This window comes from Felis catus, chromosome A3 (genome assembly GCF_018350175.1).
Source record: "Felis catus isolate Fca126 chromosome A3, F.catus_Fca126_mat1.0, whole genome shotgun sequence".
Taxonomy (NCBI): Eukaryota; Metazoa; Chordata; class Mammalia; order Carnivora; family Felidae; genus Felis; species Felis catus.
In genome coordinates this window covers 77217975-77239966 of record NC_058370.1, presented here as the reverse complement: position 1 = coordinate 77239966, position 21992 = coordinate 77217975, and the positions used below count along the sequence as shown (strand labels likewise).

Genomic DNA, 21992 nt, shown 5'->3' with positions numbered 1-21992 from the left:
ATAAAGAAGTGAGCATTTGAGCAGAAATGCAAGCTTTCAATCAACTGTATAAATAATCAGCTAAAATTGGTTCTGTATATCATGCTGTGAGTTTTCACCAAGAGTTGTTCTAGATAAAAAAACATAAACTTAGCAGAAGCCAAAATCATTGAAGCAAATGATTCCCTTGAAGATTCTTCGGGACTCCAGAGGTGCAGCACTAAAACACTTCCACAGAGTTTCAAGCTCTTTATGAGGAAAAAGTGTGAACTTGGGACAAGACACAGAATACATGCTGTAAATTTTACAGAAGTTTTTTTTTAAAACCTCTCCCGTTATCGCTTTGACCTTCCGTTAATTCAACAGTTCTAAATCAGGTAGAAGCTGAAATGATTTCAATTAGATGCACAATGGGGGATGGCCGCATAAAAGGAACCCGTTGGTATTGCCTAGGCTGAAAGAGGAAGGTGGAGAATTTATATTCTACGAGCTGTTCCCACTTCCCATGTGGCATAGGCAAGACCCGGAAGTTTATTAATGTCCCCCAAAGAGAGGACTCAGAGTGGCCTAGCTGAGCATTGTGGGCTTAGCATGGGGCCCCCTGTGATGGAGGGCATGGTGCCTTCCCAGAAGACACTCCAAGAGGACTTTCCCAGACAGAGGCTGGTTACGCTATATAGCACAGACTCAAAAAGCATCAGCAAAACCTGAGATGAGTCAGAGGCATCCCGGGGTTATCTGAGAGTACTGACCAAACAATAGAAGAGCAGGTCTCAATTCAAACCTGTAGACACCTGTGGGCCAAAGAGCAGCCAGTCTGAGAGACCTTGCTACACAGAGTGGCAGGGCCAGACACAGGACAAGGACTCGAGCACCCGCATCCTCTGCTCCCATATAGATGGATCAAGCCCCTTGGCAAACATGTACCTTACGGTTAGGAAAGTTGTGCACTGATGTGTGCTGCAAGGTATTGCCCTTGCTTGGCAAGCGTGTGTCCTAGTCTGGAGTAAGGGAGATTTTTTGACATCAGTTATCTCAGCAGAGAGGCCTTCTTTGCCTTTTCATATTTCATTCTAAGTTGCAGTCTGTGTTAGCTTTAGCCTTATTTCTCAGACACCAAACCAGTGTCTTGAGGAAGAGAAGTAGGGGAATACGCGAACGAGCTGAAAGACTGAGCATTTTCCTAAAGATACTAAGTCTTTCAAAGAAGACTCTATATGAACAATCATAACTTTGAATAGATTGAATGTGAAAATGAAAGAAGTGACTGAAATGTTGCTAATGGATAGATAATAAGTTGTTTTTACCACTCAGTGAAGTGGAATTACATGGAGCAGATCAGAGTTTTTAGAAATTAAAGGGCCGTATTTATTTTCTGCATATCTGAGCGTAGCATGAAGAAATTTCCAACTCCATTGTGTGTGTGTGTGCATGTGTGTGTGTGTGCGTGTAACATAAAAACTAGAGGACTGTACTCTAAACATAATCATTTTTTCTGCCTAATGAGATTATGGATGTTTATATTTTTGATTTTTCACTTCCACATTTCTCAAATTTTCTGTGATGAGCATGTATTAGCTATTTAAAATCAAAGACGGATAAATGCTATTTTCAAATAATTTGTTTACATCTTCTAGTTGTTTTTGTTCAAACCCCAACTGTTTAAAAGAAAAACACATCAAATATTTGGTCATTACATATATATAAAACTCAAAAATTCTGTCTAACCTTAACTTTGCTCTGTTTTAATCCCCTTTATTTCAAAGATCACACTGTATGTCCCTTTTTGTCTTAAAGTTTCAAAATGGCCTTTGGCCAAATGCAATTAAGATTTTGCCCTGACCTGACATAAAAAAATAGAGTATGTATATGAAAGCACTTTGAAAACTTTAAAGGACTTTAAAAATGTATGGATGTACTAGTGGTGGAAGGCAGGGGAGGTGAGCAGTAAGGGGGAGGTACAAGAGGAGGAACTAGGTTGTATCTTTGCAAAACATAAATTTCAAAGGTTCTTCCTGAATTAATTTGCAAACAGAAATGAATGGAGTTACGGTGTGGCATTCCTGAATACTCACAATTTTCACAAGTTAATCCCACACCTGTGATAACATGGTACACACCTTCAAGTTGACATCTGTCTGTATCATTTGCTGCTACTGACAGCAATGGACCCCCTTCAATAGAGTCAAAAGTACCTGAGAGCTAAGGGTCTCCTCGTGGGAACCCTGAGGCTATCTCCTGTGTCTATATTGTTAAGAGTGGTCCCAGAGGGAGTCCTATTTAGGAAAACTTTGAATCCGGAAACTGTCCCTTGAATTTGGGTTTTTTGTTTGTTTGATGTAGGACCCACAGATTCTAGAAGGGCAATTCTAAGAATGCTCTCCAAATCTGGATGTCCTTAGCAGCCCTTTCCCCCAGATTAAAAGAGGTATAATTTGTAGATGAAGAGTCCATCTTACTTTCCAGGCTCCCCGGTGCAAACCTAGGGCAAAAGAGCATATGGCACGGAGTCAAACAGCCTGGATTCACATCCCAGCTCTACCACTGGTTAGTTGACCTTGGAGAAATCACTCAACCTCTGTGCCTTAAACTCCTCGTCATAAATGGGGATTATAATAGGACCAATTTCATAGGGTTCTTAAGAGATTTAAACACATCTATATATATGAAGTGGGATGTGAACAGCATCAGGCACTTATTAAGTGCCCCGTATGCATTACTTGTTGTTATTAAGAGGGGAATCCTCATGTATATCCAGACCACCACAGCCTCTGACGTTCACAACTTATCCCCACTCAAGGAAGATAATCCCGAGATGGCCTGGTAACTGAGAAAGAAACCCTTCTCATGGTTCTTCGTAGTTCGGGCGTGTGTGGTGGTGACTGATGCATGCACACACATATGTGTAACAAACCTTCTGAATTCACTTTGGCAGCGGCAGAACTGGGTTTGTGTTGAGTTAGCCACCCTATCTGGTTCCGTTGTCTCTGGGATGACTCCATGCCCCTGGATGTAGTTTTGTGACATACCCATCCGGAGCAGGATTCAATACACTGGTCTTACGTGTCATAGAAAGCAAGTAAAGGACATTTCTTAACACAGGAAAAAATGTTGAGTTCATGGATTCACTATTTTCTCACTAGCCTTGGTGAGTGCTAATGGCTCTCAAACAGGCATTGAAATGAATGCTATGGAGCCATATCAAAATTCTAGAAAATGTGAGGCACAAAGGTGTGCTTTTACCTGGAGAATCCTTCTCTTTCCTCACTTTTTCAACCAAAGGAGAAATTACAACTAGGGAGGCGGGGAGAAAAAGACTCCTTGGGTATATGTTAACAGGTTCTTTTTAAAAAAAAATGTTTAAGTTTAGTTATCTACTTTGAGAAAGAGCAAGCACAAGCAGGAGAGAGGCACGGAGAGAGAGAGGGAGAGAGAGAGAGAGAGAGAAAATCCCAAGCAGTGCATAGCCCGACGTGGGGCTCGAACTGACGAACCATGACCTGAGCTGAGATCAAGAGCCCGACACCCAACTGGTTGTGCCACCCAGGCACCCCTATGTTAACAGTTTTTAAACATTAAACATTAAAACAAGAGCATTATTTCTAGAGGGACCTCACCATACCCTAGAAAAGTGGCTTTTGTATGATTCCTGGCTTTTATGGACTTTAGCCAGCTCTTCAGCAGTCTTAGGTAAATTAATATTCAGTGAAAATTTTAATAAACACATGAAAATTTTCTACATCGTATTAAAAACTGATCAGTTGGCTTAATACTACCCCTCTCATGCCTGCCCAGAGTGTTAGTCCATCTCATCAAAACACACTTGGGAAAAATATTGAAGTTAGTCCTAAGCCACCCCTGCTCCATTTTAATGCATTCATCAGACAAATAGTTCTGGGTATTATTCCCCCTGTCCATTCTCTTCTATCCCTGGATCTTCCATTCGTTTCTTTTTCTCCCACGATGTCAGATTATTAAACACATACACTTCAGTAGGCCCACAGAAAATAGAACCACATCGGATTTGTTTTGGGCAGGAGGGGTCAGCCTGAATTTCCAGAGTGTGGCTCAGTCCTCTACCACACATTTCCTCCCACTCCAGGGATTTCACTTCATCTTTCATCCATCCAGCTAAGGAGAACAGGGGCTAATTTAGGAGCCTCTTTATGCCTGTACATATTCAGCCAGAGGGGTCACTGTTGATTGATGCAAGACACTCTGTCCTCCAAGAGCTCGCCAAGTCCCTGCTGGTCCAGAGAGTAGCAACCAACAGTAACTCACCCTTTAGTGCCTGTGCGTTTCTGTGCCTCCAGCTAGAAACCGTCAATAAAAACCAGAGGCAACTTATGTTGCCTTAGATCACTAATAAATGCTCCACACCACCACCTCAGAGCCCTTTCACAAAAATGTATTTCTCTACAGATAGATGCCAAGCCCCAGCAGCCAATTACTACAGAAATGCCTCAAAGGCTTGAAGGAGGAGGCAGGGAGAGACAAGGGGCTCTTTTCAAAGATAAGAGTTATATGCTTCCTCCTAATAAAAGTTGCTCCCTTTTGTTGAATGCTTCCTCTAAGCCAGACACTGGGATAAGGTTTAACCTACATTATTTCATTCATTTCCTACAATTCTGGGACTCCAAAAGCTCTAGCCCATTTTACAGATGAGGACACAAAGGCTCACAGGGCTTAGGCAGCTTCTACTTTCTGCTTCTCCACTCCCCCCACACCCCCAACCTGCCACAACAAAGGCTTGTGGGTGTGTGTTGCAAAAGCAGCTGAAATGCCCAGATGCCAGGCATTTCAGGTGGATGTCTGGGCTTCAGAGCATGGCCACTCCTACCCTTACAGTGCAAAGATGTTCAATGGTTCAGTTAGTTCACAGACTGCCAGAAACAGACATGATGTCTAGACATCATCTAGACATTGTCAACACTTCCAGGGCTTTCCACTTTATTGGTGAGTGTTGAATATTCTGGAAATTTTCTTTTGGTACCAGAAAGCACTGGGTGCCCACCCTGTATATGGTACTCTGATGGGTTCTGCATAGGTTTAAGGGAGTGAAATGTTAAAAAAAAGAAAGAAAGAAAGAAAGAAAGAAAGAAAGAAAGAAAGAAAGAAAGAAAGAAAGAAAAAGAAAAGAAAAAAAGATGGCACGGTCACAGTCTTCTACAATTATTTTTAATCATGCAATATTCAATAAAACCAGCCCCTGGGTTAAATGCTAGGGATAAAGGGAATAAATGCTCCTGGGCCATAGATTTTATCATTTCTTTTTATCCTTCCTTTGTTCTACCCCTGTTTCCTAAGGAGTCTCATTATCTCCCTTTATATACACAGGTCTTAGGCAGATTACGTGGCAGGATGAAACACCTGCACTGACCAAAAATCCATTTGGCTACTAACAACAGAAAAGCCAATACATCCACATCCTGAAAAGTTCATCTTGCTGGACACTGGTTATGGTCTGATAGGTTAGAGCTGTCAGTTTCGCACTTCACCACGCTTCACTCCTGCAAGAACGGAACCACCGACTATCATGAACTTTTGACTTCTTCTCACCCCTCCCTGAAAACTCACAACACAGGAACATTAAATACCCAAGATAATTGCTTATCTGTAATAACTGTGGCATGAGGGACCCTCGGGATGCTGCCTTACATCTCCTCTAACCGAGCCGTTCCGCAACATTTCTGTGAAGGAGCAGACGTAAGCTGTCTCCTCTTTGCCAGAGAGCAGAAGACCCTGTGGATATGGTAAGACCCAGGCTTGAATTTGGGGATGAGGATCAGCACCCTTTTCTGCTATGGAGAAAAATGACCTACCCTTTTGAAGGTAATGATGCTATTAACGACAGTAATATCTTATACTTCTGCCCTGCTTCCCTATCTCTCAAACACATTACATCATGGTTCCATTGGCTCTACGTGCCAGACCTTACATTGGTATAAACGTTTTGATATTTTGCTCAGCTGTAACACATCTCTGTATTTCATTCGACTGCCACAATGAGAAGGAGAAACATTGCTGTCCCAGCTTACCAAAGAAGAAACTGAGGGTCAGGGAAGGTCATTTTTGCAGGTTATGAAGCTAGAATTTCAGCGCACATGATTCTTTGCAATGGCCAGCGTTTATAGCTCTTCAGCAATCTTCATTTGGTGCACAGGGTATCTGGGGGTCTTCCTTAGGGAATCACGGAAGGGTGAGATCACGTGTGCCTAATGAGCCACGTGTCCCACCTCATGGACAGGAGTCACAGAGTTAGGTAGGTGGCTGTGGCCAACGACACCCTGCCCAGAGCCTTTGTGTGGCAAGAAATCCAGTCCACTTCCAAAAGCAAGGCTCTAAGAGAGGGGTTTCTGTTGACACTTTCTCTGTATGTTTTGTTATGCTTGTTTTTGTTGGCCTAGAGAACCAGCAGCCAGGGACAGCAGGATGACTTTGAGCCAAGGGGCGGTCTGTTCACACCCTAGGGACAGGAGTGTTTCACTAAGTTGCTGCCGCTTGAAAGGACAGCCGCCACGCAGTCTTGCTCTCTCCCGGTTTTGTTATCCCTGAGATAATAAATAAAGGCTCATTCTGTTGTGTCCAAAAGACCCTTTTCAGGAGACCTGCTCTTGCTGGAAGTCTCCAGAGCCTCCTCACCTGATTACAGTCAGATGCTGGGCATTTCAAATTAAATTAGAACAAATAACAAAAATGAAAGGAGAGTGGGGAGGAGGAGGAACAAACCAGCAAAAATGGTATTCATTTAAAGTAGCCAATGAGAAAAACGGAGCCTGAAAAACTCAGCTGATAACGGCAGAGATTGACATTTGCTGTCCATCTTAGGCTAAAAAGAGCCACAAGTGAGAATCTGTCGGGATGACAATTCCAGGCCAATTTCATGTAGAATATTCTGATGCAGATATGACCAGGATAAACAAGAAGATGTTTTAAATCTAGACCTGAATTTTTATGGCCCTCAGACCACGATAGGATCTCTATTTGCTTGTGTATGCAACATACAAGATACAGTGCTTGGAAGATGGTCCCAATATTTGTCCCATTGTGCCATTGTTTCCTCTAGCAAGTCCTGTCAAGGACGAACTGTCATTTGAGCTCAGAATCCTGCTCAAGATGTGCCTAGAGAGACCCACTGGAGTATGGATGGATGAGGAGGCAGAGGAATTCCTGTAATACCTGGTCCCAATATGCTCCAATGTCAGGAAGATGGTTTAAAATCTAATGGAAGGATTCATGGACCAAGATTACAGTGTGTCCATTGCCAAAGTGATTTAAGACAGCATCCTTAGAGCTCCATTGAAAACAACTTGAAATCAAGCAGTCTAACAAAGCCTCAGAATCGCTTCGGCCTCCTTGATACCACTTTACCTTGGTTCCAGCCCGGTCTCACATTTGCCTGGAACACTGCTATCACCTATTTCAGCTGCCCTAAATACTGCCGGATGGATCCCAGAGCAGTATTAAGATATCTGATAAGACAATCGAACTTCACCATCCAGATGCTGAAAGGACATTTACATTTAATGCGCTTTTTCAATCCTATTAGCCAAAGTAGTATATTGTACAGTAAAATATATTGTCTTATTACACTGCTTTCATCACGAAGAAACAATGAGCACACAGAAACGTAATTCATATTATATTGTCTGTCACTAAAGGAGGGCTCTTCGACAAACTTAAACCCAATTTGGAGCAAATAAACTATTGGTGAGCTAGAGAGTTCACTAATCTTGTGCCCAAACGAGTTGCATCCACATATTAAAAGCCATTATCAACTAGGCAAAGAGACCCAGGAGAACACAACAGATGATTACCTTCCGAGAGACATTCTTGCACATGGCATTAAAAACACTGTTTGGTCATGTGTCTGTCCCCTAACATCACTCTTCATTTTGATTTCCAGCGGCCAGGCATAAGGAAAACTTCCAAGTCTCTGAAGGAGCCGGTGCTAGTGGGGATTACCTCAAAAAATGTGACAACCCCTTTATTAAAAAAACAATAAGCATTCAAGAGTGATCAGTGAAAAAATGTCTCTTAAGGCCATTTATTTTTAGCTGAGCGTTGTTGTGACTGTTTCCATGGCTAAACCATGAACATGTTTGCTGCACAAGCCCGGTCAGCTAGTGGCCTTAATTAACTTTCAAATGGAGAATGCTGCGGTTTACCACTTATTAAATATCCACCACACCGAGTTACAGTTTTACCCTTCCACACCTCACTTAGTCAAGACGCCTCGAAAAACCCACGATGCTGAATAACTGGTGATTTAAAAATAGGGACCACGTGTAATTATCCGACTGAACACACAGGCTGTGAGGAAAGTTTACTAAAATCTGGGCAGCTTTCATTTCCAGATTGAATGATATAATTTGTAAATTGAGGCAACAGGATAAGTCACTCAGAAAGAATAGAACAAGCTGTTCTTACTCATTCAAAGGGCTTCAACACATATTTGTTAAGGGCTTGCTTGGCGTTCCAGATACGGCGTATTCTTCCAGATTCCTCATGTCCAGGAATAGCAGGAGGTGGCAAACGGAGTTCAGGACATGGCGAAGAAGGAAGAGGCCTTCCTCTCAGCATTCAGGATCTTAAAACAGTATGCTCTCTAGAGAAGGAAGAGTACGAAATCACTCATCAAGCTAATCTACTCTTAATACAACATACAAGTAGCCTCACCAAACTCATTTCACCAAGCGTTTTATCCAGGAGGGAGATGATGCGGTTTGAGATTCAATCGAGACAGAATTAGTTTTTGCGATTAGCTAGGCGAGTGGTTAAGGTATAGTAATAATGGTATCCTTATTCCTTCTCTCCTCTCTCTCACCCAATACTCTGAGACACACACTCACACACACACATCCACACACGCACGCCCTCGCCCACGTCTGTTTGGATTTGGCTTGTGAATCTTCAACTAGTGTTGTCTGTGTTTCAAGTTGTGTACTCTCAGGGAAAAAAAAAAAAGAAGTGAATTCACCTCTCGTTGAAATTCCACTGTGTATAAAATGGTCTTGGAATTTGAAGGGAGAAAAAAAAATCCTTCTACAAAGAGAACATGTGAAAAGGCCAAGGGAGAGCATAACTGAAAAAAATATATAAAAATGCAAATTTTCCTAAACTCCAGCTTTGGATGGACTGAAGCATAAGTGAGAACTTCAACAAAGCAATAGAAAAAGATGACAGCTCAGAGTTTCAGAAATTTAAGACAGCAGCAGGATTAGACACTTTGGGTTGTCTTCGCACACATTTCTTATGGGAGTTAATTCCATTTGACATGCAAGACCAAAGCAAGATTACAGAGGCATAGCCCCATGGCGAGGTGTATGCTGTAGCTAAAAGCTGGGATTTGAATAATTGTGCAGGCTTACTCCAAGAATCAGGCGAGAACAGAATGAATGGATTATTACAAGGAACTTTGTACATTTTTAACTGCTGGACTTAATAAAATACCCTCTATGTGAGAGTGATGTTATGGTCGTCTGCACTCACTCTAGCTGAAGTTTGTGGTAGGATCCATCAAAAATGAGGAAGAACAGAAACTGATTTTTAAAACGAAAGAAAGAAAAGAAATGAATTTCACAATGAATGACTGGGCTGGGTTGTGGCCGTATGATTTACAGAGGAACAACAAATTTGGAAAACTTGAGATCAACACACCTAAGCCCTCTACCCACCCCCCTAAAGGTAGAGGGAATTCATTTCCTGGGCAAAGATGTTTGAGGAGAAGTGGAGAATAGAATTCAAGGAAAGTGGGCCACAAAAGGTGGATTTTTACTTCACTATTTCAGCTCGTTAGGGAGGTCATTTGTTACTGAGAAAAATTACTAACCCACACATCGTTTTATATATATGTATAAATGTGACCTCTTTCGTTGGAATCTGTGGAAGCACTTGTCTGTAAAAGGCAGAAAGAGTAACAGTTCTAAAGACTCCTCACTGCTTAATTAACTGTCCAGTGAGAATTATTAAAATTCCCTATATAATTCTTATTTAGCTCTCATTAAAGTGAAGGATACAAATGCCGGACAATGCCAGGTTCAGAGAAGCTTTAAGAAAGGAAAGTTAGTCTTGTAATAGCTGAGAATTATGAAAAGCTGCCCATTAACAGTAGCCAAGTAGACCTTTCATTTTAAAAGTCACTGATTCAGATCGGAAATGATTTGATTTGATTTTCTCCTTTAGAGTAGACTTCATCTCTTCTCCTCCTGAGAGCCCACTTCTGATCCTCCAGGAGCCCTAACCAGCCCAGTGGGGAGAGAGAAGTCCACCCCAGGAGAGGAGGAAACTGCTCTGGGGCCACGGCACTGGGGAAGCGCGCCCTCTGCTGGGGAAGGCCAGTCTGCAGTGGGGCTTGGGAAAATCCCCCAAAGAGCCTGCCCTCAGGAAAGCAAAAGAGATGCACATCTCCAGGAGGGACCCCCTCGAAGACACGTGGCATCTCTTTCTCATCACTGCAAGAGGAGATTAGAGAAGGGACAGGAGAGGGGGTGAGTGCTCGATTTAACCAGAACTCAAATGCAGCTCTCTTCACAAAACATATCCGCCAACTTCAGCCTGCCATGCAAAATGGCAACAGGAATGATGAACACATTACAAATTTGTAGACCCTAAAATTAAACTCCACCTCATTTATTTCATATTTCAGCATGCCGGGGATGGCTGACATTACAGACACACATCTTTCCTGATAAGCTCTGTGATTTCCTTCTTGGCAAAGGGATTTGTGCTCTGTATGGATGCACTCAGTCTTCTTGAAGCCCCAATTCCGTGTGGTAGAGCTAGGAAAGAGGAGGCACGCTGCAGTGATCTGCAGAAGAAAGTCATCGAGAATCGTAGCCCTGGGAGGAAAGCAAATGGAGAAGTTACCAAAGGAAGATAAAGAGCTAGTCTTTCCCCCTCTGTCTCTGTGCATCATTTAGACCCCTGCTACTAAGAGTCATTCACAGACCGGCAGCTTCAGCATCACCTGGCAGCCTGTTAGAAAGGCAGGAGCCCAGGTCCCACCTAGACCTACTGACTCAGAGTCTGCATTTTAACAAGATTCTCGGTGATTCAGAAGTACACTCAACGTTGAGACGCACCGCCGTAGACACTAGAAGAGCTAAAGCACAAGGAAAACTAGAGCACTGAACTTTACAGGTGGAAGGAAGCCTGGATACCAGCTGCCTCCTTGGATAAGGAAACCAAGGCCCAGAGAAGAACATAGCTCCTTACACATCAATGAAGGGAACTTTACATAGGCCCGAATTCGGTCTGCTACGAAAGCTGGAACACAAAAGCTTTCACAGGCTTTTGCGGTTAGCCTCGTCACGTACTACAAAAGCAACAGAATGTGGCACCGACACAACAGTGATACAGGGGATCAATCTCATGTGGGAGGGACCTTGTCTTCTTCTAATCAGCTCTGTACTACTGAAATGACTTGTCTAAATTCTTCAAGAATTGACAGAGAAATGAGATTCTGATATTCCTTCTATTCACATAATGATTGATGAAACACATGGGAAAATAAATTGAATTATGTTATAATCTCCCAGGGAAACATAATTAAGTTGTAAAGCATTCCCATGAAATCCTAAAAGCCTTATATCATGTAGACAGTGACTTCTACTACATGATCAATAATTATATTAAAGATAATTATTTTGATAAGATGGTGTGACTTTGGGGCTCCACTTATTCTTGATCTGATATATTGATCAAATAGTGAAGACTCGGCAGGAGCCAGAGCCAGACAGAAAGGATTCTTTGGGGGTTCCAGAAAGCTTTATGATATTTACGCTAAATTGTACTAATTTGTAATTCCTGACCAGTAATTTGATGCTTATTCACACAATCCAATGGGTAATACACATACAAAACCAGCAAAACATTCCATTCACTATTCTTAATTCTCTGTGAGCTAGAAGCAAGTGATGGTCAGCTAGTAATAGATACTATATGAAACATAAAATCCAATATTCCTCGAACTTTCACAACTCCAGAACATCCAATACATTCTTTGTGTGTATGTAGGACTTTAAAGCGCATTCATGGCAACTCTGGAGCAATGAGCCAAAAGAACTAGACCCAAAGTTAACAATGCTCAGAAAGCTGCGATGAGCACGGACCCTTAAACATTCGCTAACTTTCTCTGTAAACAGAGAATTATGATTATGAAGATCAGCCCTGGAACGCACTTCTGGTCATGCACAACTGAGACTTCTAGCGGATTCTTTCTCTGAGCTTTCCAGAGATACTCTTGCCGACGATTAGGCACCTATTCACCTTCATAAAGGTGAATCAGGGATCACCAACAGAACGTAGACTGAGATGGAAACGTGAATTCTAAGCAATAGTAAAAGAATCATATCACAAACACACTAGGTTTGGAATTTTTTTGAAAGGCCACCACCCTTATCACCATTATATGTTATTAACTTTCCAGAATCCTTTGCACTCAGGATAAAATGTTGGGTTGTGTTATTATTAAGGGATAATGTAGTTGAAAAGAATCACAAGTATTAGGAATGAAGTCATTACCATTACACGTGATCTTATCAGAATTTCCTTAAATTATTTGTGAAAGATCTTGCTGATATGATGACCACTATATGAAAGGTTGTAGAGTTTCCTCTCAATGAGGTACTTAAGAGTCAAAATCGAGGAGCCAATGCCACATGTTTGAATTGTGGGTCTGCCACTTACTACCCATGGCTTGAACAAGTAAAACGTCTCTCTATGCCTCAATTTCTACATCTGGAAGATAGGGATAATAGTAATACATATCTAAAGGAGTTGTGAGTTAACTCACCTAAATTTGTGAGTTAATAAGCTGGAGACAACTGGAACATCCATGAGGCATACTAAGCACCCACTTCATAGTGGCTATTATCAGTATTGCCCTTATAATTTATGTAGGTTGACTTATTCATGGTCATATTACTATTTATTAAAGAACAGTTTTCTTTAAACCCACCTTTCACACTACCTGAAAGCCAGGTTTTAGTCTCTAGCTCAAAATCTACTTTCTTAATAGTTATAAAAAAGAAGAAGGGTATTCATGGGACCTGAAAACACAAACTTATTTATGTTATAATTTGATGATCACACACACACGCACACGCGCGCGCACACACACACACACACACACACACACGGGCACAGAACAATAATACCTCATAGCCCAATGCCAGAAGTTACCCTACGGGGGATTTGCTATAAAGGAAGCTAAATGTGACCCAGTATTCTAGTGAGAGATCTTACCATTCAGAGCAGAATAACCTGAGAACAAAATAATGCAGAAAGCAGCCCCGAGGTTCCTTTGTCTTTCCTCGGGTAAAATCAATTCTGTTATTATCCACAGTTGGGTATAGAATGGTGTATGAACAGCGTGGCTTCAGCCAGCAATACCTCTCAGAGAGTGGGTTTCGTGGGTAATATTCCACACCCTGATTTACTCGGCATTGTCAAGAGAGAAAGGAGGAGTTCCATCTTAGGTGGGAAAATTTATTCTAAGGAAGTATTAAGACACTAGAAAAGACAAGAGAGAAGAAAGACCCGAGCAAATTCATATAGAATCAAATATGCTCATCCTCAGACATAGAGCCCAATGGGCAATATTGCTAGGCCTAATATCTTCCTCTCTGCTCTTTTACAGGAAGCCTGTTTAGCCATATGTCCTCATATTTCCTATTCGTGGGAGGGAAATGGACCATGCACATGATGCTGCACGTCAGAGTGAAATAGAAAAAGCTTTCCAAAGAAAGTAAGCAGACATATAAATGTGGCCTTGTGGAACCCATAAAATAGACCAGCAATGATTGAAAGCAAGAAAATGACTTGTTCTTGAAACTACAAGAATTAGGCAATCGAGCTAACTAATAGGATCTGAGAAGATGTAAATAAGTTTTTTTATTAACAAAGGGAGTGAGGAGACAAATTTCAGCCTGAATGAAAGAAGGTAAATGATTCCTCCCCAAAGGCAGAGCCAAGATTTCTCAAATGCGCTGCCTTTAAGAGAGATAGAAGTAAAATATATGAAGCAAGATGACATAATGTGCTGCTGCTTAAATGTAGGCAATGATGGTATCCTATTCTATAGACCAAGTTGTGAGTAATTGAATGCAAGATAAAGCGAAAGTATGAAAAAGGCCACTCAGTAACAGAAGCATAAAAATGCAGTGTGTATAACTCCTGAGGAAGGTACAGTTGTGTAGGGCTGGTTAGTAAGGAGAGCAGTCAACAGAACAGAGTGGATTTGCACAGATAAGGATGGGGCAAGCTTTGTCCAGAAGATTGTACAAAGTTCTTGTTGGTCTTGAATCTGAAATAAGGTAAAAAACTTACCTCCCATCACAAAAGACCCGCTGTGAGCTTTTGGTATATCTCAGTCAAGCTACTTCTCTTTTCCCACAAGCCATTTAAAATATATAATTTACAATAATATTTGTATTCTCCTAGGCATATTGTTCCCTGTAGCATCTCTCCTTTTGGGTGGGGGAAGGGAGAGGAAGCATATGGTACGGTATTTTTTTTTTTAATGTTTATTTAGTCTGAAAGAGTGAGAGAGCAAGGAAGGGAGGGGCAGAGAGAGAGAGAGAGAGAGAGAGGGAGAGAGAATCCCAAGCAGGCTCTGCACCGATGTGGGGCTCAATCCCACGAACATGAGATCATGACCTGAACTGAAATCAAGAGTTGGAAGCTTTCCCGACTGAGCCACCCAGGAGCCCTGGGACTGTATTTTTGATGTGGCAACATGACAGAGACCTTAAAAAGAAAAAAAGCGATTTCATCCATAATAGCTGAACTCTGGGAAAACACAGAGCTTGATAAAGCCTAAAGTTCAGCTTTTAAGATGAGCAAGAAAAAGTCAGAAATGTGAAATCGCCAGGTGTGTGTCAAGAACTTGGGCATTTACATTTCCAAACTCTAAGGACTCTACCCCAGAGCTTGTTCCACTGTGAGGGGCACCGCTACTTCTCCAGGTTCCAGGCAATAGAAGAGAAGTTTTTGAAGGAATAAAAGAAAAAAAAATACCCAGCCTACAAATTGCTTAGGAATCCCAAGCCAAATGTTTAAGAGACACAGAAGCGCAGGCAACAATGGACAATTGCCCAGACTTGGGCGCAAGAACACTCTGTGGTCTGTGGACTACTCTCGAACAACCGCATGACAAGGCCGGAGACCATCATTAAAGAGGAAAGGAAGTGTGCAGCCCTTCGAGACTACGAGGGACTCAGCTGAGGGCCACTGGTCCCCTCCTTTGTTTTAACCTGAGTGTTCTGAGGCCACTTGTGTTGGCAATGCTCTAATTCGTTCTGTGGGGACTTCGAAGATATTGATGGCTGGGGAGGTGTTTGTGTCTCTGGTGAGGGGAAAAAAATAGTTCTTTGACCTTTACCAAGGTAGACGTCTATGGCAGGATTCAGAAACAGAAGGTACAGGGGCAGAAAGAAGCCAAAGGCCCCCTGCAGCTGTGTTCATAGATCACTCTCACTAGGTGCTCGTGGGAGCAAATGATGACTAATTAGGCAGGCATGACAGAAAAATAAATAAACAGAAAGAGGAGCTGGTATTTTTTAGGAATGTAAATGCAACTCAAAATCAGGAAACCTTAAACAACAACAGTTCTCAAACCTTTCGCTTGTTGCAAGAGGGGGGAAGGAAAGATCTATCTTCAAGCAAAATCCTCAGTCTAGGATCAGCTCAGAAGCGAAGGGAGTAGCTGTGGCTGTGGGAGAAGTCACCGTGTACTTCTGCAAGCCTCTGGCCTGTCTGCTCCTTTCTTTCACTTTGAGCTTTACTCTCTGGTTTTTAGGGAAAGTTATAAAATGAGGAGAAGACATAATATACATAAATACTGACACGCACACGTGTGCATGTTTATTGTGTTCTTTCCTATACATGGAAAAAAGACAAAAGAAGGAAAGTAATTTGCAGTTCAGTTCTCTGCCCTCGGTTCTGGCTCACCAATGAATCTTCTTATATACAAAGCTGACTGGAGGGAGGGGGGGATTGAATAACAAATTTATGTGATACAATCACATCATTTACAATCACATAATGGACCATATCCCAATTTTCAAAAGGCATAAAGTATCCTCATTAATACGATAAGTGCAGCAGCCAAATCAGCACTGTGATTTTATCAGGGTTTTTGACTGTACATGAATTAGAATGTAAAATGCATACAGAATTTTTAATGGGAAGGCTTTAACAGTCACTGAATGTATTTCTTACTGTCATTTGCATCACATTAAAGTGAAATTCTACATAAAAGGATAAAGAGAATATGTCCTAAATTACAGTTTTTCCATCGTTGTCATGTCCACACATAGAAAAATCTGAGTCATAAGCTTAAACATGATCCTAAATCCGAAAAGGCTGCACCAACCCCCTATTTGTTTGTGGGGTTTATGTGGTTGTCTGGACCAGGTAGAGCTCTGTAAGGTCAGGTTGTCAGGACAAAGCTAAGAAAGATCATGAGGTCATGGGGGCGGGGGTTGGGGGGGGAGCTCAGGGGCAGGGAGAGGATGTTTGTACTCACTGTCTCTTACTCTAGTACATCCTTAAATACTGTGACTGTGTTTTTCATTCCATCTCAGTCTACTAAAAAGTCACTCATGTTCCTTAGAAGTATTCTGTTGCATCACAGAAAGCTTCTGTCTTCAGTTTGGTTCACTTGAATAGAGTTCGTGATCCTAGGTGGACGGCTGTGTGAGTGCAGCTTGGTATATTCCACCCTCGATTAGTTACATATATATTGCTACGTACACAGGATATCAGGGGAACGCTTGCTTCATATGAAACCAGTGCATGTCTGCTTGTGTGTTGAAATCTGATCCATATGTCAGAAGTTAGTCTCAAGCAAATGGCAGTTGGGTAAGTTTGCTCAGCGGCGTCTACACACTGAGGCAAAAAAAGCAAACTGTCTTTTCTCATTAACCTCACATCACACACAGAGAAGTCAAGGATTGGTACACAGCAACTGATGCAGAATCCTAGGAATCTGAGACTGTTTTCCTTCCTAGAAGAAGCCAAGCTAAGACCATAGACTAGGAATGGTGAATACCTGCTGCAAACCCACTGGCAAGCACACCTGGTCCATGTGTAGGAATTCACGCTCGGAATGACGTAGCTCTGTTACCATTTTAGAGTCTAAGTAGAGTGTGCTCTCATGCACCCAATAGAAAGCTATGCATGGAACCTGGGGTGAAACAGTTGGAACTTGCAACAGATCAGTAAGTGCATCTTGCTCCTAGAGGAAAACATTCTATGTTTGCACATGGCAACAGCCCACGTGGAATGAATGGCTTTCAGAATGGCCAGTGTATCCATTTTAATCGATGTGTCTTTAATAGTTTATTTAATCACTTCATCTCTGATAAAGGTCAAAGGCTGCATAGAACAGTATTTTGCATTGATGGCCTCCTACTGCAATTAATTCAGGTTATTTTTCCTTGAATATACATAGATTATATATCTTATACCATTGTTAGCAAAATGTATCAATGTCCTTCCGTATCGAGAAACAGGTTTTAAAACATTTATAATGGTGACAGATGTTACCCTAGCCCCCTTTCTTTTCCTTTCTCTCTCTTCTTTCTTCTTCCTTCCTTCTTTCTTTTAATCTTTCCTCCCTCCCTCCTTCTCTCCCTCCCTTCCTTCCTTCCTTCCTTCCTTCCTTCCTTCCTCTTTCATTCCTTCCTTCCTTCTATCATACTCCTTGCATTAACATGGGAATTTGATTTTGCCCCCCCCCCCAAGAGATATATTCAGGTATCTGGTCCATTTTGATCCATGATAAAATTATTCTTTGTGATACCTAAAATACTTCCAATGACAAGACACCTGTGGAGAAGCCATTTATGTATTGATGGATCTTAAAACTCAAAGATATTTCCTGATAATAATGTTACTCAATGCAATGACTGCTGTCCCAAAATGTATGCATATTACCATCATCGACTTCATAATGCCCTTTCAGTGGGCAGTTCACCTGTAGGAATCCTGGCCCTAGCTGTTCACTGGCTGGGAGAGCATTAACAAGGCTCTTACCCTCGCTGAGGAACAGTGTGCTCATTTCTAAAGTGGAATCAATGACACTAATTTACTGACTTATTATGATGATGTAATAGGATGATATACATCAAGTATCTAGAGTAGCTCTTGGCGTGATGGAAAGAGTTCATACTGTTTTATCCACCATGCAAGATGTTTTACATTGGTTTTGCCAAACCTAAGGGCATCACACCTTTTTAAGAATCAAATTAAGGCTATGTATGCTGACCTCCATGCATGATGACTGTTTATATTCAGGTAAGTGAATCACATTTTCTTCTCCCATAAAAATAAGATAAATATCTTCAACTTCCCTTTTAGTCCCTCCTGACTCCCTTGGAGATGGTAGCAACATTCAGAAATTGAGAGAAGTATATTTGAGCAAAGAGAGACTACGTTCCTTTTTTATTGTTTGGGTTTAATAAAAGATGAATATATTAAGGTATATAACATGATGATTTGATATGATATACATAGTGAAATGATGAATAGAAGCAAACTAATTAACATATCTTTTCCTCATATGGTTTTCCTCTGTGTGGGATGGAGCACCCAAAATGTACTCTCCTAGTATATTTCTAGTATTCAATTATTTTGAATCATGCTGTACATTAAATACTATTTTCTTTATTCTTTATCAGGAATCCAAAAACAGAACTTATTTTAAAATCTGCTATCACACCTTTTGTTTTTTTCATTTCATCAGAAACATGGTAATCGTTGGACCTGGTATTTCGCTGACTTACAAAAAAGGAAGGCATAAAGTTTTCTAGTTCTAACCCATCTTCTTGACTCACCTTTAGCATAATACAAACACAGATTTACCTAGTTTATACAGATCAAGAGTGTATTCTTTCGGGGACCATATGCCTGTGTAAATAATAGCAAAACAGATGAACATTTCCTCAAACTCCACATTTGTCGTATGATATAAGGTATGTCTAAGGCACTGCCTTCCACCTCCAGATAAAACCAGTAATCTATCTCAAGGGAGCCAAACTTGTGCCACTACCTTTTCCTTCCTTTTAAATGTCTGTTGTGTGCTTTACCTTATTACCCCATGCTTCATTGTTTCACATTATCGCTCATAAGAATGATTTGAGTATTTTACAGTATATAGATGTGTTAAATTGATTGGCAAATAATATTTAAAACTACCTGAGCTTTTTACTTTACATTCTCTTTTCTTCCCTCCTGTCAGCTCACATGTAGGTGCAAACATTCAGTAAATATACAGGTCAGATACATTACAACCTCAAAGATACTGTGCTTCAAAAAATGCCTGATTCCATTGAAATCATCGAGGCATGCGAGTCCAACTTACACTACTCATCACCTTTGTTTCACCTCTTGCTTCATTGCAAAGGGATTGCTAATGCATCATATTTGTAATACTTCTATCTAAATTGGCCAAATAAGATGTCACTAATATTACTTTCACCTTTCTTTGAGGCTTTGTCTACAAAAGATGGGGCAGGGAGACTGATCTAAATCAGCTATGCAACTAAGTTAACGAAACCTGGATTTGTATTTACTCCTTATAATTTAGCTTTTCAAGTTCAAACTTTTCCCGATAAAATTTATTCATATAAGGAGACAAAGTCATAGGTTTGATCTCGGCAGACACGAGGACTTACAGATTTCTATTAAGCAATTTTAAAAAGGAACAGAAGAGTTAAACACTAAACTATTCGGTCACTTCCTTCATGTATAGCTTTATTTCGGTTTCAATGTTAATATATTTGTATCATGATAGATAATTTGGGTCCTCACTGGGCTTCACCTACTCTCAAAACTTTGAATTCTCTGACTATGCTTGTTAAAAATCATCTGAACGTTCTCTAAAAACAACTTTATAAATATACATATCCACCTTTCTTTTCCAGATGATGGATTTTTTTTTTTCATTCTCTCAATATACCTCTCTGGTAATCTTGATCGATTTCCTTTGGTTTACTCTAATCGTTCAGCTGCCTTTGAGAAAATATTCTCCAGTAGAAGACTTGTTACATCTCATACACTGCGCTGTCTTTCTTCCTTTACACATCTGGTGTGCTCTCCTTTTCCATCCTTTGGTATTTGGCAGACTAAGCATTGTGATAGTAATCAGGCCCATCTATGATATGTCCATCAAAGGCTAGGAAGCTAATATACCCAGGGATGTCCTCTGAAGACTTATGAGGAAAGGTAGATTGTGGCTCACCCCCTGCCAAAAGACTGGACACAGGACTTCCTTCACCCAGTGCATTCCAGAGGTAGTTTGAGATGCCCTGAGGAGCAGGAAGCAAGAAGTCAGGCTATATTCATTGCATTGAAATACCCCATTTCTTTCAAACAGCTCACATAATGTTTGTGGATGCTTCGATCCTAAAGAATTTACAGAAATCTTTGCAGATTTCACATTCCCGCCAAGCCCCACACCCCATTCTACAGAAGTAGAAATTTCCCCGAAGTACCAAAGTGCTAAAGAGATGAATGCCAAGCAAAACCTCAAGTTTTCCTATTGTTCCACAACTTCCGTCTTTCTAGATAGACTCTGCTGAAACCCTGCAGCGATAAACTTCTACAGCCTGCTTATTCTGTCGATCAGTCTCCATTTCCAAATATGAAAAAGGCCAGGGAAGTTTGTCCTCTTTTGAATTCTCAGCCTCCCAGGTCATGAAACTGTCCTTCCCCTTATTGTAAGTAGATTTGTGTTTTCCTCAATTCCATATCCTGCAATCTATTTCATAGTTAAGGTACACCGTGAGGTATAATACCTTGAATGTATTTATATGAAAGTGTGGTGTTTTCTTTCTTCCCCTCCCACAAGAGGCTATATAGAAGAGAACTACTGTTGTTACTTATTTTTATTCCTCCTGCTTACATCCAAGGAATTTCCGAACAGTCAAGTTGGAGCATATACATCTGAACAAAATTGCTACATATTACCTTCTTCATTTCAGTCAATTCCTCTTTTATTCCAGGCACCAGAGCATTGACACTGACACATTGATGTTCTCCTTGTGAGAATTAGCCTATCACATTCATTTACATCCACTTAATTGCTGCTGCTATTGTTTAGTCCGTTAACCTCCAGCTAGGGTGCAATTCACGTGAACGCTGGGGAAGCACAACCATTCGATTAGTTCTGCAAAGTAGATTAAAATCTTCTGGCTAATTGGAGACTGTCCATACTGCTGCCTTTCTTTCAGCTCTAGGTTAAAGAAATGCCATGTCTTCAAGGGAGGGCTCTTAGTTGTCATATGGAAGACCTGACTGGACCCAATAGCGTTTTCTGAGTATGTCTGTGTATAGGACACTGTGCCAACAATTATCACCAGTCGGGTCTCTGCCTTCAATCTGCAACTAGCCTTTTGATTGGCAACTTGCCTTCTTCCTTTTCAGAAGAAGCACATGCACACTGGAGAAACTCCAACTTGGTATGTGGCTAAATCATTAGTATCCCAAATTCATAGGAATTTCAATCTGAAATATAAGCACTAAGAAAATTCCTTATGAAATGGTTTATCTAGTTTGGGGGTAAATGTGAATTAAGAACATGATAGTCTCACTTAATCCAAAGCACGACACCATGTTTGACATAGCTTATTTTCTTAGAGCCTATCATTGATATTCTGGCAAGCATGCTTTGGTAACACTAACCTGTTGCACTGTTGTAGGCAATGAAGTCCCAAAGTTTTCCTTGTCAACACATCATCACCATGTATACATGAAACTGAAATGTTTTAAGATATTTAATTATGCTTTATCTAAAGAAGATGGGAAGTTTCCACATCCACTCCAGGAATTCTAAGAAACTGCAGTAGGTCAAATTTCTTCACTTAATCTAAAATGCCTGTCTCATCGTGGTTTCAGTCTACCTCTTCAGCACATTTTCTGAATGTACCCTAAAGTCCAGCCATTAAAAGCTGGTAGCCCTTCCTTAGATACATTATACTTTTTTTTTTATGGCCTGGTGTCTTTTT

General features: G+C 41.0%; 1 long non-coding RNA gene across 2 annotated transcripts in view; it reads right to left on the bottom strand.

Annotated features, from left to right (window-relative positions):
• Positions 1 to 21992, bottom strand: part of LOC109498181 — a 499178-nt gene that overhangs the window by 46060 nt on the left and 431126 nt on the right. The window contains exons 12-13 of one of the 2 annotated variants that reach the window (XR_006595590.1): positions 10607 to 10820; positions 8410 to 8587 (exon numbers count right to left, since the gene is read on the bottom strand). This is a non-coding gene — a long non-coding RNA (uncharacterized LOC109498181). The remainder of the gene's footprint in view (positions 1 to 8409; positions 8588 to 10606; positions 10821 to 21992) is intronic. The other variant, XR_006595591.1, reaches the window with a different exon arrangement.